This window comes from Papaver somniferum, unplaced genomic scaffold (genome assembly GCF_003573695.1).
Source record: "Papaver somniferum cultivar HN1 unplaced genomic scaffold, ASM357369v1 unplaced-scaffold_130, whole genome shotgun sequence".
In the NCBI taxonomy this organism is placed as follows: Eukaryota; Viridiplantae; Streptophyta; class Magnoliopsida; order Ranunculales; family Papaveraceae; genus Papaver; species Papaver somniferum.
Window position 1 is genome coordinate 113517 of NW_020622159.1, and position 17329 is coordinate 130845.

General features: G+C 40.8%; 4 non-coding genes and 1 pseudogene across 4 annotated transcripts; 4 read left to right on the top strand and 1 right to left on the bottom strand.

Moving 5' to 3' along the window:
• The first annotated feature begins 1010 nt into the window (after positions 1 to 1010).
• Positions 1011 to 1166, top strand: LOC113332223. The gene has a single exon (XR_003351399.1). It is a non-coding gene; the product is annotated as a U4 spliceosomal RNA (small nuclear RNA).
• Positions 1167 to 2172: 1006 nt separating this feature from the next.
• On the top strand, positions 2173 to 2282 carry LOC113332211 (annotated as a pseudogene).
• A 2214-nt stretch (positions 2283 to 4496) lies between these two features.
• On the top strand, positions 4497 to 4660 carry LOC113332178. The gene has a single exon (XR_003351368.1). It is a non-coding gene; the product is annotated as a U1 spliceosomal RNA (small nuclear RNA).
• Positions 4661 to 7431: 2771 nt separating this feature from the next.
• Positions 7432 to 7595, top strand: LOC113332194. Its single transcript, XR_003351383.1, has one exon. It is a non-coding gene; the product is annotated as a U1 spliceosomal RNA (small nuclear RNA).
• A 4091-nt stretch (positions 7596 to 11686) lies between these two features.
• TRNAG-GCC lies at positions 11687 to 11757 on the bottom strand. Its single transcript has one exon. It is a non-coding gene; the product is annotated as a tRNA-Gly (tRNA).
• Between the last annotated feature and the right edge of the window lie 5572 nt (positions 11758 to 17329).

Genomic DNA, 17329 nt, shown 5'->3' on the forward strand with positions numbered 1-17329 from the left:
GCCAGACTGTATGTTTGAAAAATATTTATGGAGAAAACACATTCCTAACAAGGTTAGTTTTATCCTATGGGCTGTCTTCCACAATTCCCTACCTACTAGAGAAATGTTATCTCATCGAGGGGTTAACTTAGAAAGTGGTAGATGCTTTTTGTGCAATGAGGAAACTGAGACTGCGGATCATCTTCTCCTACATTGTAGCTATACTTTTCGGTTATGGGATTATTTTCTTAAAGCGTTTCATCTCTCATGGCCATTACCATCTACGATCCTGGATTTTTTTTGAAGCATGGAACAGGAACGTATTAACTGGAAGATGCAGGGGGAACTTTGATGAATTTTTCCTTATGTTCTAATATGGATAGTATGGAAGGAGAGGAATAGTAGAGTTTTTGGGGGAAGGTCCAAATCAGTGCATGAACTAATTTTTCAAGCTAAGCAGAAGATGGTCTTATGGAGCTGTGATCGATAAAGAAACTTTCAGGTTTATTGACTGCATCCAAATTATACACAACTGGGAGATGATTTTACACGTGTAATTTTCAGTTTTCTTAGGACTAGATACTTTATTTGTCTTTGCAGTTGTGGCAGTCTTTTGAAATGGGTTGGCAGTCTCTGTCTCGATTTGTAAAATGCTGTAATTTTGGTGCAGTTTTCAGCTTTTTGCTGTAGGTTGTATTTGGGACAGTCTGGTACTTGACTGTAGCATCAGACTGGGGCTCTGAATTTGGAGTCTGTACATTTTGTTCTTTTGGCTTAGGCCTTTTCTTCTTAATTTAACCTTTTGTTCTTCAAAAAAAAAAATTTCTGTTTGTTGCCAACAGTAAAAGAAACTCTCAACCAAAGCAGTATGTTCCTCAACATAATATTGTAAAGACAAATACTTCGATACTACACGACCATTAGAATCGAAAGTGTAAAAAGTGACAATCTTAGTCCCACGTTATTCAAGCCAGAGTTAGAGATGTGGAAACGAAATTTTAAAATGCAGTTGATGCATGACTTCAAAACTCATCTTTGCGCTTGGGGCAATGACGCAGCTAATGAGGTAATAACCGAGGTGCGTCAATTGCTGGTTGAAAACTATTTCCAAACCCCCTCCTCGGCCTTGGGTCTCTCAGGGCCGTCAAGAATTTCTGGAAGGGCTCCCTCTAACCAAGGGTAAAGCCCTACAATACTTAAAACTAAAAATTTTGATTTGAGAAGGATAAACTAGAAAAAAAAAGTCTAAGAAAAACTGCAAGTCACGTCCTACTAATAACAGAACATAAGCAAATACATTTAAGACTGCGAGGGCATCATGTCCTCCTACTAATAACTGGATACAAACAAATACATAACAGACTCGAAAAAACTCATTATCTACATCTAAGTAGTCGTGTTGAATATAAAAAATTCTCTTGTAGAATGGATTTTCTTACGAAGTTAACAACTATTCCTTTCCGATTCCTGACTGGTTATGTTTGTGATTCAGTCTCTCAAAAGACATAAACATCCCAGTTTTGCGTTAGTCTATGAAGATTTCAAACAGATTCCAATCAGATTCTCCAAAGATTTTAGCATCTATCTTTAGTCTATGACTCCATATCAAAACCTTATGTTAATGAAGTCTTAAAAATCAGCAAAAGAAAGCATCATTTCTGCTCAAATTGGCTAGTTTTCTATCCTCGTTGCTATCGAATTACAAGAAACAATCCCTTGCTTTCCCCGACCAGCAAAACGTTTTCTTATCCATGTTGTATATCGTCTTCATATAATAAAAAAAGGAATGGAATGTAACAATAAGGTTCATAATCTTATGCAACCTCAACATCTACTTTCACGGAGAAATTGGTGAATGCTTTATCCCATTGAACATCCCAATTTATCTTTAATGTTTTCCTTCATGGTTTCATGGGACAAACCCCTGATTCTCTCGGTGGATGGATGTAGAACTCATTTTGGAAGAATAAACTAAAGAAAGTTCTGCTACAATATGTGGTAATATAATCTCCTAGCTGGTCTCATAACCTGCACTTAATGATATTAAGCCAATTCAACAATTCTACTCTAAACTGGACTTATCGGTCGCATCGAAATTTATGAATCAAATGTTTTAGTCCCACATAGACTAGTGTACTGCAGAGGAATTGAAACACGACAATATAAAATCAGAAGCATAAGCTGAGATCAAGCATACCTTTCTCGGCCTTTTGGCTAAGATCAAGTGTAGTATCTGTTCTTATCAGTTTAATATCTGATACTGCCTTTGCTTTGCACTACTGCAAAGGCCTGGCGCACCCCCACCAAATATCAAAGCTAATCTTTTGCATATGCTAAACCAAAACCAAAGCTTTGCATATGCTAAACCAAAACCAAAGCTAATAAACCAACCTGGAAATAGATGGTAACTAAAAATTTGAACTCTTTTGGTATCCTGCATCATTCTATGCTTGTCAGTGACACTTTATCACCTCCAACTGTAACTGTACAATCAACGTTGTACAATCGATGGGGGGTTCCCATCACAGTAGCTTGCTGCTGGGGTTCTCATGCGCGACGCCTTTGCATTGGACTACTGCAAAGGCCTGGCGTGCGGCTACCACATCTCAAAGCTAATCTTTTACGTATGCTTAAACCAACCCTGAAAGCTGAAGACGTGATTGGATTTTTAGCTTTACCCTATTGGTCCTGGAGCTGCTGAAATACAGCTTTTAAGGAGCTTCAGTAGACTGCAGATGATTGCTTCTTTTGATCCTTTAAACCACAACATCAATTATAATCCTGCTTCTTTATAAAACAAAAAATAAAGTAAGGAACCATATCCATCAAAATATTCAAAATGGAATTACTTCATGCAGTAACAGTTGGTCCCCTCTTCTCCTTCTCACGAAATTTACCAGAGTTGGACCACATTGCAAAATGATAAAAAGAATCCACCAGAACCCGTCAGGGTACTTTCTACCACTAGATGACTGGTGCTGGCTGGACAAACAAAAGCCATAAAAGTTCCTAGGTTAGTGATCTTCGTTGCTCACTGAGGGTGCCCGTCTTAGATCTACCCAGTGGGGAAGACTCTACATCATTATTTGTTCCCAAGGGGGGTACACATTCTCGCAGCCCCTGCCCGATTCTTTCAACTAAACTTGTCCCTTGTCGATGGAATGCATCAGTTAGCTATGGTTGAGCTGGTGGTACAGCGGCTGCGATATAAGATCCAACTGCTCCATCTGGAACTTCATGTGCAGTTTCACTGACAGATTTATATTGAACCCACAGGCCACTGCAGTGAATCTTGCGTCTTTGCTTTATCTTCACCAAATGTTTCAGGTAAATTTTTCTTTCTGGATATGGGAATCGAGTCAGGAAGGTGGTAGTTGCACAAAAACATCATTTTCTTAAGGTGATACTGCATAATCATCGACAGAAAGCTCACCAGCTTCCATATGCGTTAGGTGTTGGGCGTAATATTTGTTATCTCTAGAGCCTCCTAACAAAATGAGGAAGGTAACCTTTCCTTTGCATTCTCCTTAGAAAGAGAATGACTGTAATCCGGAAGTTTTGAATCCCATTATTCCTCCTTCAGTTGGCAAACCTAGAGGAAAGAAACCTGAACTGACAACTGTAATATACTTGCAGTTTCATTGGACACGTATCATCATATGGTTTGTAACTTTTTCGTCTTTAGGATGTTACGGTATTTACAATAAATGAATCTAAATTGGCTCGGTGTAACTTGAATTGTTTGGTTTTGGTGCGTCTCCAACTCATTCTCTGTTGAACTTTGACACTTAACTCAAAAAAAAAGCCAGGTTTTGAACTTTTATGTAGTAAGCTCATATAATTTGAGACGGCTTGAGTAGTCGAAATACATTCTAGATAAACTCGATGACATAGGAGAGGATACAAAATTTTAGAATGCTTCGTGTGATGGATTGGTCTAATAACAGCTAAATCCCATCATTGGTTGTTCACCAATTAATGATTTGTTATTGTTTTTGTGAATTATGTATATCCAAACCAAAGCAAAATGCAGAAACCGGAAATATGGAACCATGCCGTTGTCAGTGGTGTACACCCACGATGGGAAGACACTCAAGGATGGAAACTAGTATTTGATAGAGGTGTTGGTAGAGAGCACAAGAATCAGAAGTGTAAAGCATAGGAGAATGTCATCTAACCAGTTAATGACTACTAACTTTGACACGGCCAACTTAGCTAAGCCTAAAATGTAAGCATTACAGACTCAATTTTGACAACAGACATTAAAACTCATCGAATTAAGAAGTCAATAGAAAAGTGGTTGATCCTACCATCAAGCCAATAAAATACTAAAACGTCGGCACTTAAGGATAGCTAAATGTCACCACTTACGATACGAAGCCAATTCTTCTTCTGTGTAAACTGTCATCCCATGCCCTGCAATAAATTAAATTAGTTTACCTGAAGCTCCGGATCAATGTCATAACAGAGACAGGAAACGATGGACTATAAAGAGAAGAGAAGGAGAATGGAAAAACGTACTTACCTGGACGGGGTCTATGGATGATCATGAAGGTCCATGGCCTAGGTTAGCGACCTCCATTGCACACTAAGGAGGGGTGATCGTCTAAGATCTCCCCAAGAGGTAGAGTCTACGTCATAATTTGTTCCTGAGGGGGGAAAGCGTCCGCGCTGCCCCCTGCTAAATCTTTAAAACTAAATTTTTCCATCGGTTTCAGCAATTCAGCTGCTGCGGGGTTTATGGTCCAGTAGCTGCAATGTAAGATCAAAATGCAGTTCCCCTTTTTACCGTTGGTTTCTGCTGTTACGGAGACAAACAAGGAGGAATCAGTGATGGCATCAAACTCAATTTGCTTACTTGGAGGGAGAGACAAAGGATCAAATTCAATTTGATCATGTGATATTTATCTCAAGTCTTTCTTTAGGCTTTATAATTCAAGTGTTGAATCATTAAGAAGGTAACATTTCATTCATCTATCACCTCAGAAGCAAAATGACTACATTTTAGAAGCTTTAAAGCACATTATTCCTCCTTCGGTTGGATGTCCAGGAAGAAACTTGGACTAGTCCCGCATAAAGTTTCTGAACAAAATGGTTTTATACAAGCACTTCAACCTAGCAAATTAGCTGTCTGAACTATGCTTTCGCCTTTAGCGAAAGAATATAGTGTGCTTGCAGTTAAAATCGGCGTCTGCTAATTTTTCGGAGAGTTTCTGTAGTAGTCGAAAATCTCACTACTACACCCTTAGATAACTTATCCAATAAACTAGGAAATCATCGTGGAGAACACTTAGAAGAAATCTTATTAAGTTTAGAAATCAATACAAAGAAGTAAATAAAAACCCTTAACTTGGGGAGCAAACAACTTTCTCTCTCCTAAAGTTCTATCTTGACTCTCAAAAAGATCTCTCTCCCAACACAGGGTTGGTTGGTCATATATATAGGAATTTACATAATGGAGGACAGCTAATAAAGCCTCTATTTCGGATCTGACGTGCGATATTCTCGCACGTTTACATTGGGTCTTCTCCTACGAACTCTTCAACCTCGCACAGCTTCCACACTTTACTCGTGACTTTGTGACGTCATTGACTCCGTCATCTGGGATATGTTACGTGCGAGTACGTTCGTCCCCTTACAATAGTATCCCTTTGCATGATACCTATGAGTGCGATATTTAACCCCTACATTTTGCCTCTTTTCTTAGCGATCTTTACTATGGAGAGAGCGATGAGAGAAACCTCTGCAATAACTCTCTTCGCACCTTTAATGCGATTTGCCGCACCTTATCAACTTTTCATATTTCTTAACTCACAATAATCCGGGACTTCGGACTGGATTGTTCCACGTTCCGCTTTCGTCGGTTTATCTCTTGACACGTCGCAGTTAATCCTTTCAAATGTCTCTTCATATCTTCTTTCCCATTAATGCGTAGGATTTCGAAAAGAGGGAAAGAGAATCCTTTATATACCCTTCTTTCGTTTTCATCCCTTTCTTTTTACTCTTCTCTTTCCTCTTCAATCTCTGCGGCTTTTCCCTTCTTACCGCTACTGCTTTTTATTCGATCTTGATTCTTGATCTTTCTTCGTTCCAAATGTTGCTTCTGTTTCCCATCTATTGTATTATTTCGCCCCTTTGATCATGTCGTCTATCTTGATATTTATAATCCCATCCTAGAAGAATCAACAATGGGGCACAAGGTAGGTTGGAGAATGGTAGAACAGTTTGATAGGTTACAGGTCGAACTCAGAGATAGAGGTTTCATATTATCTGCTCCTTCTTCATCAGGGCCTGCTTTGACGCTTAACCCTAAATGGTTCAAGATTGATCAATGGAATGATCAAAAAAATTATTATCTCCGTAGGGCAGCTTATTGTTGGTCTCCCTATCCCTCTCTTGGATCCGCGAATTCCTATTTTTTACAAAATCATATCCCATAATAAATTTAGGCGTATGATTTATCAGTAGAGTGGGGATGCTATAAGGATTATGGTGGAGTTCTCTCACCGTGCGGCTGGATTAGGATCCCTTTATCCTAAGGAATACATGAATGAGGCATATGCTGACTAAGAAATAATTCCTCCTGATTATACTGTTGAGAGCTTCTTTGCTAACTATGAAGTGGTGATTATGAAGGCTGAGTCGTCTCGCTGGGTTGTTCGACTGAAAAGGAAAGATGGCCTCTTAGAGAATTAAAGAATCATGCGAGACGTTGATTTCAACGATAAGACTAATCGCACTGCACGGAACTCTAACGACAATCGCTGGGATGTTTATCCTGTTATTCTTGAAGGTCCATATATTACCGGCTATGGTGAAAACAGGTCGATAAATCCCCTTCCCGAAGGTTTTTGGCTATGCTATCCTTGGGAGTTTAGTTGGAGTGAGGAGGTGAAAGTGGTATGTCTTTCCATCCTTTGCTCCTTTATCAATCTTTCTTCATTTTACTTTCCTTATTTGTGTTTCACTAATTTCTTCATTTTCAGATTGTCAAGCTGAAAAAGGACTATAATTCTAAGAAGAAACAAAGCACACTGGAAGCTCTATATTCAATCACTAATGAAGTAAGAAATATTTTTAATTTTTCTTTAACAATATTGTTTGCTCTATTTATTATCTTTATCTGTGTGCGAAGGTGGACGGGCTTGATAATGACGGCTCTAATGATGAAAACTCTTCTGAGAGCGAGGAGGAGGCTTCTACTCGTGCAAAACCTACTAGATGTGCGAAGTCTAAGGGCAAGGTCGTTGCTTCCAAGTCTTCTTCGAAGAATGCCAACAAGAAAGATAATCCCAAGAAGAAGAGGAATATTACCTCTACTAGCTCGTCTCCTAGTCCTTTAGTTCCTTGCTCTCAGGGAAATGAGCCACCATTCCTTGATGAATCTACTTCAGCTTCCCCCATGACCCAATTATCTCTCATCTTCAAAGAAGATAGGGAGAATAGAAAAACGTAATTACCTGGACGGGGTCTATGGATGATCATGAAGGTCCATGGCCTAAGTTAGCGACCTCCATTGCACACTAAGGAGGGGTGCTCGCCTAAGATCTCCCCAAGAGGGAGAGTCTACGTCATAACTTGTTCCTGGCGGGGGAAAGCGTCCACGCTGCCCCTTGCCAAATCTTTAAAACTAAAATTATTGAAAGTTCATCAGAAGCTAATCTTGTTGAGCTGAAGAATACCATGGTGATGCTCTGACAAAATTCAGTGTCATCTGGTGCATTAGATTATTAGCTGGACATAGAAAAAAATAGAAAATAAAGGATGGAGAAGTGGGGCATCGATCCCGATACCTCTCGCATGCTAAGCGAGCGCTCTACCATCTGAACTACATCCCCAACTTGTGAGTAGAATAGCATAGGTAATTGTTCCTTTAGCTTAAACAAGAATTTTCAAACGCTGCATCACCACAAGGACCAAGCCACCATGGTGTCGTCGTCCGGTGCATTACACGACCAGCTGTAATTTGAGGGTGGGAAAACGTGAGTCTACTAAACTCATTCCATTATATTAACAAATCGAATGTACTCTGTGGTTATACGCGAAGGCTAGAGCAGTTCCTATGGAATGAACAAACTCATTCCATTATATTAACAAACTTTGTTAATTTTGCTCCCACTATGGACTCAACAAACATGAAAAATGGATGCTCAAATCAACAAATTTGTGCATTTGTTCATTGAGTTGGAAGATGTAACACGCGCTTGATGGAAGGCCGGGATGAATTCGCTCAAACGCCGGCGCTTCATCAAAAAATGCTGGCGCTTGTCTTTCCACCGCCTTGTAGTTCACACTCCAGCGTTTTTTGTTAACACGCCGAGTTTTTATTAAAAGCGCCAACGACTCCTTCTATCCAACGGATGTTACTCATTTTTGTTTCCCTGTAAATTCAATTCATCTCCATATTTAAAACTCACACCTTCTTCATCACCACCTCAAAATTACACAATTTCATACCATCTCAATTTTTCTTTGTTCATCTCCAAACAAAAGTATTCATATTAACTCGATGTACCAGAAAAAATATCATCTCTAGAAAATTCATTTTTAACAAATATGGCATCCTCACAACAGCGTTCACAACAGAAATCACAACAACAAACACCACAACAAACACCACAACAAATACCAAAACAAACACCACAACGAACACAACAACAATCACAAGAAGAAATACAACAAAGAACCCAAGAATTTGTGGTGTCAAGTATACGATGGATGAAGATAAGTCACTCTGCAGAAGTTATGTTTTATATACACAGGATGAAATCAATGGTATTTATCAAGAAAAAAGAACTTTTTATGATAAAATATTACAAAAATTTAGTGAAGAAACAGGTAAGCCCAATAGACATGATGGCGATGGGTTGTCTCATCGTTTTATCGCAATTTCAGCAGCCGTTAGTGAATATGTAGCTTTGATCACTCAAATGTGGCACCACATAAGAAGTGGTGAAGGCGTACCGGATGTGGAACGAAGATGTCGGGAATAATGGCAAAGACCCCACAAAACGAACTTCCAACATGAAACTTTTTTCACCATTTTGAGGGTGCTTAACAAGTTTAATCCATACTTGCTGGAAGGTCATCAGGTGCCTGCAAGATCACCACATAGTCCAATCACATAGGATTTTCATAATGGAGGACCTTCTTCCTCACCTGATGGAACTCCAATTAGTCAAAACAACACAACACTAATCTAGACGTTAACACCAACGTCAAGAGAAGAAGAGGAGCTGGTCGGAAAGCTGCTAAAGCAGTGAGAGACGCACCCCAACGAGCAGTAGAAGGAGGTTCAAGCGAGTTCAACTATGTTGATCACAAGGAATTCGAGATGTAGATAAAAGAAGATAGAGTCAGAGACCGTGGCATTGCTTTAAATAATCAACAAAAATGTCGTCTTTCGCGAGAATAATACTACAAGAATAGTAAGATTTCCAAGTTACTCTCCTTGAACAGTGGACTAATGAATGAACGACAGTATGCTGGATAGACTAAGCAAATGGATGCGGTCGAACAACAACAAGGCCAGGCCGAACAACAACAAGTCATGAACAAGTCCCCCCCTCAACAAACTGGCTTGTATATGAATGTGGAAGAAGACGAAGATGATGCCTCAGAAGAAAACGAAGATGAATACAATCTTGCTAACTGATTTTAATTCTTGTTTAGTTAAGTTTAATTTAATTCAGTGTAGTCTTTTAATTTTATTCAGTTTAGTTTAGTTTAATTTAATTGTAATCGTTTATCTAAAATTACTTTTAATATAATTGCCTCAATTTTAATTTTTAGTGTCGTCGTTTAAACAAACAACTTTAAATTAAAAAACATATTAATTGAAATAAACAACAACACTAAATTGAAAATAACATATATCTGCGTCTCCCTCTCTTTCTGCCTCGCCCCCGCGCATCGTCTCTTGTTCCTTTTAAATCCCAAAGGTACTTTGTTCAATCGTCTTAGTTGTGCATAGATTTCCCGATTGTGGAGTATGTCAGTGGCAAGTCTACATTCTCTTGTCGGGCGCCCATGCTCTACCACAAGATTCGGCCTCAAATCTTCATGACCCTATCAAATATTGATCTCATGACCCTATCAAATATTACTTAATTAAGTAACATTTCACACGCTAAGAGCTGGTCTTATCTCCTTCCTGCAAATTGAATAATAGACTGACCGCATTGCAGATAAATCATAATGATAACAAGAATGCACCAATGAAAGATCCAATTGCTATAACATATAATTCTATGTTAGTTTTGAAAGATTCAAAGATAAGCTCTGCAAAGCAGTTATTGTCCAAGCCAGTTATTGGAGTTGGTATGAAATTGAGTATGATATCCAAAGGTACAAGTTCAAAAAAGAAAAAGCTTCCTAAATCTAAAGCTCCTAACGTCTCGGCAGATAAGCTCGTGGATTATGGATCTTTATGGGGCTTAGAGTTTCCACCTGTGAAGGCCAACCGTGAAGAAATGTTCAGCGATCTCGCAAAAAACCACGATGATTTAATAATAGAAGATGTTGGCAAGGGATAACTGTTTTTAGGCAGTGATCCACATTGTAGTTTGCAAGTTGCTCTTTGTTTTTTTAGGTTTTGCAAGATGTGTCTTCTTTTGTTAACACTCTTTGAATTCTTAGAATTTCCTTTTGTTTAGCTTTGCTTTTTGTTTGTGGGTTTTTCGCTCTTTGTCTGTGTATCTTCCCGCACGCAGCTTGTGTGCTTTTTAATCTATTCTTTTGAACGATCAAAAAAAATATTCTAGATTTCTCAATTTAGTATCACTACCAGGAATTGGATTCCAATGTTTAACCCCAAATGATTTTGGATTACAATCAATGAATCGTTGTCATTATAAATTGGCTCGGTGTAACTTGAATTGTTTGGTTTTGGCGCGTCTCCAACTTGTTCTCTGTTGAACTTGACCCTAAAACTTAAAGGAAAATGCCAACTTTGAACTTCTGTGTAGCATGCTCGATCGTAAAACTTGAGACAACTTGAGTAGTCAAGGTAGATTTTGGATAAACTCGTTCACATATGTATGTTCTAATGAAGCTGTGAGAGGATACAATATTTTAAAGATGCATTCTTATTTGTAACACAAAATTGGTCAATTAACCCAATAACGATAATTCCTGGGTGAAAAAGACATGTAAAATTTGATACTGTTTAAATGGACGAGAATGTAAAAATAGTCAGGATGTAAACAGTTTCATCCTACCGATTTTCAAATACTTTTTCTTATTTTTATTTTACATCAGGATGCATCCAGTGTCACCCTCGCTATTTTTTAAGTTTAAGCCAGGATGAATCCAGATTCATTCTTGCTATTTTTTTGGTGTTCATTTCATCCATACTAATTTTTACTCGTCCATTGGAACCATGTTTTAAAAATATTTTGACAATTGATCCAATTTCTCTATTTGTAAGCAGTATACCAATTCTTGGTAAGAAACAGACCAGAAGCTACCAGTGGAATATCCACCCTTCAACTTTTGGGTCATTAAGCGAGTCACTTTACCTGAAAAAGCAAACTACTGTGATGGCTTCTACTGGGCTTACCTTCCAAGTTATCTGTTTTCAACCTTCAGGAGCAACTGCAATACAGGAGCTTCCCTTGATGTACGTGTTATCAATTGACCATTTGACACCGTCCAGAGGAATAAAATTTGAACCTCATATAATCAAAATGATAAAAAAAAATAAAAATGCACCAGCCGGGAATCGAACCCGGGTCTGTACCGTGGCAGGGTACTATTCTACCACTAGACCACTGGTGCTGAATGTTCCATATTCCTTACGGCGACCACTTGACAAAGTTACAAAAACAACGCGTTGAAGTGTTCCAAATAAGTCAGTTTTGCTTCATGGCTCATATGGATAAGTTGGAACTTCCAACCAAGTAAGAAATGCTCGTAGATCATCTTATTTTCTCGAAATGTTAGTTCGTCGATTCACAAATAATCTCCAGTCTTACAACATATAAATACTGGTGGCGCTTAGCCAGTGTGATCAATTTTATAGAGAAATTAATCAGTCCAGAAGCAAGATTTAACTGGAAAACTGAATATGAGCAAAAAGATGGCAATCTGAGACACAGTGGGCAGTCAGTCATGCAAACGCACATAAAAATGATTTTACATATGTACTACTGTTGCACCTCCAGATTAACAGCCAGCTGACAAAATACAGGACATCTCAAAAAATATTGGCTGTTGGCAGTTGAGAAATCCAAACTCAATATACCAACAGTATCCCGACTACTTTTTTGCTAATCTAATTTCAGCTATCTTTCTTTGTATTGAACTGTTGGCTGGGGATATATCTATGTTTTTTGTGAGCACACAAACCGCGAGGGGGTCCGAACGCTCACAATCAATCATTATCATCCAAAGAGATTGTGATGATGATATCCTGGTGTTGATTCATTGGATCAAAACCTTCGGGTTTATCATGGCCTCATCTAACAACTCCATGCGAGGCGTTTGCGCATGGGATATAAGTATTAAGGAAAACAAAACATATAAGTAGACATCCATGGAGCTAAATAAATGTAAAGTGCGGAAATGTAAATAAGACCAAGCACTAAGGCCTACATCCACGGGGTTTGTTGTTTTACTATGTTCTTCACGGTTACACGAATAGTCGAATGACTTTTGGGTTTACATGTTTCTCTCTTCTAAGTGATTAACTTACCCTTGCAATCTCTCTCTCTCTCTCTCCTTCTCTTCCTGATTTTTCCGATCTCCCTTCCTCTTGGTGGAGACGGGGTATTTATAAGGTTAGAATGTGGGACCCATCTCTGAAGACCGTTGGAACCTTATCTTCTTGTGTCCGTGCGTTCATCACGCGGAGGTCTGCGTTTGCCCCTTGATCCCGCAGAGGCATCCTCGCTCGTTCCACAGGTTGGTCGACACGTACACTGCTCAGAGTGTTTAATGCGGGTAGTTGAGGGGTCTGCTCGTGTCAGACAAGTGTCTTCTTCCCCTGTCAGTTCGTGTCAGCTAACTTTCTCTCCACCGTTGATCTTAGCTTCTCTTTTGGGGATGAGATAAAGTAACTCCTCGGGGTTTATTTGGTGTTTCGTGACGCATCATGTTTTGATGTTTTGGCCTGCATGCTTTCCACGTATCTTTTTATATACACGTGTCTGATAGTGAGATATATGTGTACACAATTTTCCCCTTTTCTTCGGGCTTGAATGACTAATGGGTGCCTTGAAGAAAAACTATCGTCGCATATTCTTCTCACTCCTAATAACTTCTCCTAGATACTTGGGCACGTCTTTTATTCGTGCATTAACTGCTTATGTAACGGGTATGTAACGGGCACGTTTCCCATTCCTCCCTTAATTTCCTTCTCTTTCTTTCGGGTATTTTAAGGATAGAAATAAAATTTAATTTCATTCTTCCTAAACGCTCTCTCAGTTTTCATTCTTTTTTCAGCCCTTAAATTCTCTGTCAGTCTTCATTGAACCTGTGATCTTAAATTCTCTGTCAGTCTTCATTGAACCTGTGATCTTAAATTCTCTGTCAGTCTTCATTGAACCTGTGATCTTAAATTCTCTCCACCTTAGCATTAATCACGCCCGCTTCCCCTGTTTGTTTCTTCTACTGCTGTTTTTGCCGGTAAGTTTTTCTTTTCTTTATTTCCACTGTTTCATGCCGTGTCGATTTGTAAATTCTCTGCTACTGTTGTTCCTTGTTTGTGATGAAGAACTTCTTCTGATGCTTGCATACTAGTTTGCCCCTGTTCTTCATCTTAAACTAAGGAAGCCACTATTTCGAGGGTATGAATTTTATGAAATTTTGAGCATGTATACTAATTTTAGGGTTTCTGCGTTATCGTGTGTGTATTGCTATGGATGTGATTTTTTGATCTTTGGTAATGTTTTTGATTGTGTGTAATTTGTTCTTGATTTTAATCTTTTCGCAGCCATGTCTGACCGTCCGCGGCTTACTTATCAGACTCCTGATTCTGGGATATCGAGATCTCCTCCGCGTAGAGAGTCTCAAGATGATGTTCGTCGGAGTCGAGTTTCTTCTTGAACGAAGGACTCGTCCTCTAGGGAAGAGATTCCTCCGACAATTCCGTCTGGTTCCCGAAGAGTTTTCGATCGCGCAGCGGCTCGTCCTCGTGATGATACTAGGAGTACGCAGGCTCCTCCTCGTGCTGTTGCTTTTGACATTCCTCCTCTACGTTCGTTAGTGCCCGAGCATCATCTGCGGTCTCCTCCGATTTTTAAAGGGAAGAATACGAAGGGTGTAGCTCCGAGGGCTGAATCTTCAAAGAACCCCCCTGTGAAGAGAAAAGCTTCTGAAGCGTTCATTAGTTCATCCGGCCCCGCCGAGGAGGATGAGACTTCCCCCTTGATACGCAGTGTCTCGGTTAGTAGGAAAAAAGTAACCTTCAAGCATATTGATCTCGAAATATTCAAGGAAAAGCATGAGCTTCAAGCCTTCGGGGTTCGTTTCTATGCCCCTGAGGATGATATTACTTATGAGCTTATCTCAAAGTATGAGTTCGATGAATTTCATTTGTTAACGACGGTTGGAGCATTCGAAGCTGGTCTTATGCTGTCTTTGTACAAATCAGGGGATTCCTTCTACTATGACGTGCTCGTTAATCGTGAAGGCTCTTCCACCAATACTCACAGCCGTTCCGTATCCCAACTATCGGGGAATTATCTCTGCGCCCTGAAGGAATGCTATCTGCGGAGTAAGGGGGAAACGTCGATGACTTGCTACGTCCCCAATCCCATGGAGAAGGAATGGTATACTCCTGAGAATTTCAATAACTCCTTCGGTGATTACGTCAATAGTAGGAATCGCAAGCCGTGGAGTGTCAGCCTTCGGAATCTCCCTGCTCCTCGGGGCGAAATTCATCTGTTAAATGAGGTCAGCGATGCCAAGCTGAAGTATGTTCCTGGCACGGAGGGGTCTAGTCGTCGGAAACTCTTCCCCGCGCGAGAGAGGATCAAGCGCGATCATGACTACGAGTGGCACGCCACCGTTATCGATATAGTTGGTCTGTGGGCTTACGGTTGGATTCCTGGTCCCCGCGGTTGGCGGCCTACCGAGAGTAGTAAGCCACGCGAGTCTCCTCCTGCTCGCTATGGAGATTTCTGTCCCTGGCGTCTGAACTTTGCCGGTATGAATTTTCCTTATGCCCTTGACGTCGTAGAGGGAGACGAGGAGGAAGGTTCTGGTGCTATACTTCCACCGAAGAATACCTCAACTGCTCAGGTACGCGGATTCTAGCTGCGCTTCTTTTTTAGAACTTCATCAGTCAGGAAAAAATAATTCTTTTTGTGGTGTTGGTTTCAGGTGTTGAAGAAGAAAAAGATTAGGCCTAAGCAGTCTTCTACTATTGTGATGGGCGAGGCTGAATCCCAAGAAGAAGTTACTAGTCCAGTGAACGAAGAGTTTGCTGAGGATGAGATTACAGATGGGGAGGAACGTACTGGTACCTCCCCTATCAATGTCGAAGAAGAGGTCTTCGCTGGTCATGTTGGTGATGAAGGAAGGAACAAAGCCGTGGTGGCTGATGACGTTGTTATCGGGGATGTTTCCGTCCCTGCTGGTGATGCCGCAGATACCCTTCCCGCTTCTCAAGAATTTTCTTTTGATCGGATTTACTCCACCGGGGAGTTCTTTGACGAAGCCCTCGATTTTCCTGAGGACTTCTCTTTACTTTCCCCCAATGATGATTGGGATGTTCTTGGTGGTGATGGTAATGGAGACGCTACTGTAGAAGATGGTGGTGCGGAGGAGCATGCTGCGCATGTAGGCGCGGAGGAGCATGCCAACATTTGTGCTGAGGGGGTCGTGTCAGAGAAGGGGAAATCGGTCATCGATGCGCCTGCTGATAATCTTCCACAGTCGCCGACGTCTGAGGGTGAGGACGCCATCATGGATTGGTTCAAGGAAAATAATCTTCTATTTGTCTCTCATCCCGCTCCTGTTGTTGCTGGGGAAAAGGACTCAACCGCGTATACCCGTCGCATGATGGAGATGTCTTCTAAGGCGCGGGTATCTGAAGCCTGGGGAAAAAGGTTGAGTGTTCCCGAAGCTACCCTTGTGCCGGAGCCTCCTACTTCCGTTGCCGATATGATGGCCATCGCCGACGGGTATCAATATGGCTTTCCGCAGCAGCGTGTGTTGGAGGTAAATTTTCGTATATACTTTTTCGTGGCGATCAAATGCTTCGGTGAAATAACGTTTTTTCACCTTGATGTGTAGATGATGAGGAGTGAGCATTGTAACCACGTGCTGTATCAGTTCTTCAAAGCGAAATCTCTGAAGCTCGAGGCTAAGCTTCGTCACAGGGAAAAGGAATTATCTGCGGCTGAGGTGGAAATAGAAGAACTGAAGAAAAGCCTTAAGGAGAAAGAAAAGCTGGGTGAAGTAGAGGCCGGTCTTCGTTCAGAGCTTGTTGTTGTGCGCGCTGAGTTAGAGCAAACTCGCAGCCAAGTTTCAACTTTCACAGGTTTGGTTCTTTTCCCTCGCAGTATGTCGTCATTCTTCTATTTCTTAGTTGTTCTGTCTGAGTCTCCCCACCCTATCTCCAGTGGGTGGTGTCCCCGAGATGATATGGCTTCGAAACGAAAGAGCTCGGCAAAAATCTCGTATTAGAGATCTGGTTGAGAAAATTAAGAATGAAGCCAAGAAATGGGATGCTCGGGCTGAGGTATGGCGCGCGCGGCATGTTCAGATGGTCGATCTGCAAAATCTGTACAACCATGATCGTGCTTTATTTAATGGCACACTGCTGTGGACACGTGATAATCTGCGGGAAGTCCGCGAGCGTACTTCCTTGTTGGAATCTAGGATTCAGCTGCTGGAAGAAGAATTACAGACGGCTCGATCCATTCCTCTTTCAGGGGTCCCGGATAATATGCTCTGTCTTGCCAGAGAAAGAGATGATGCTCGTGCCGAAGTCTACGCTCTCAGCAATGCCCTTGCCGCGTCCCGTGCCGACGTAGCTCGTCATGCCGAGTCTGAGAGGAATCTTGAAGTGTGCATGTACAGACTTAGCAAAGGGGTCTCAAAGATAAATAAAGAGGTCGACCACCTTCGTCATATGGACTCGATGAAGCAGGTAGAATTAGATGCCTGTCAATTTAATCTCACCAACCTTCAACTAGACTATAAGAAATTATCCGCGGAATATGGTCATCTTGATGAAGCGCGAGATGCGGTTGTTAATGAGTATGAAGAGGCTTCGGCTTGTGTCGAAGGTATAATCCCATTTCATCGAGTGTGACCATGTTTTTTTCTATGCTAACTCCGTGGTGTTGTCTTTTTCAGAGCTCGAGGGACGCCTTCGCGTCACAAATGAAAAACTTGAAAA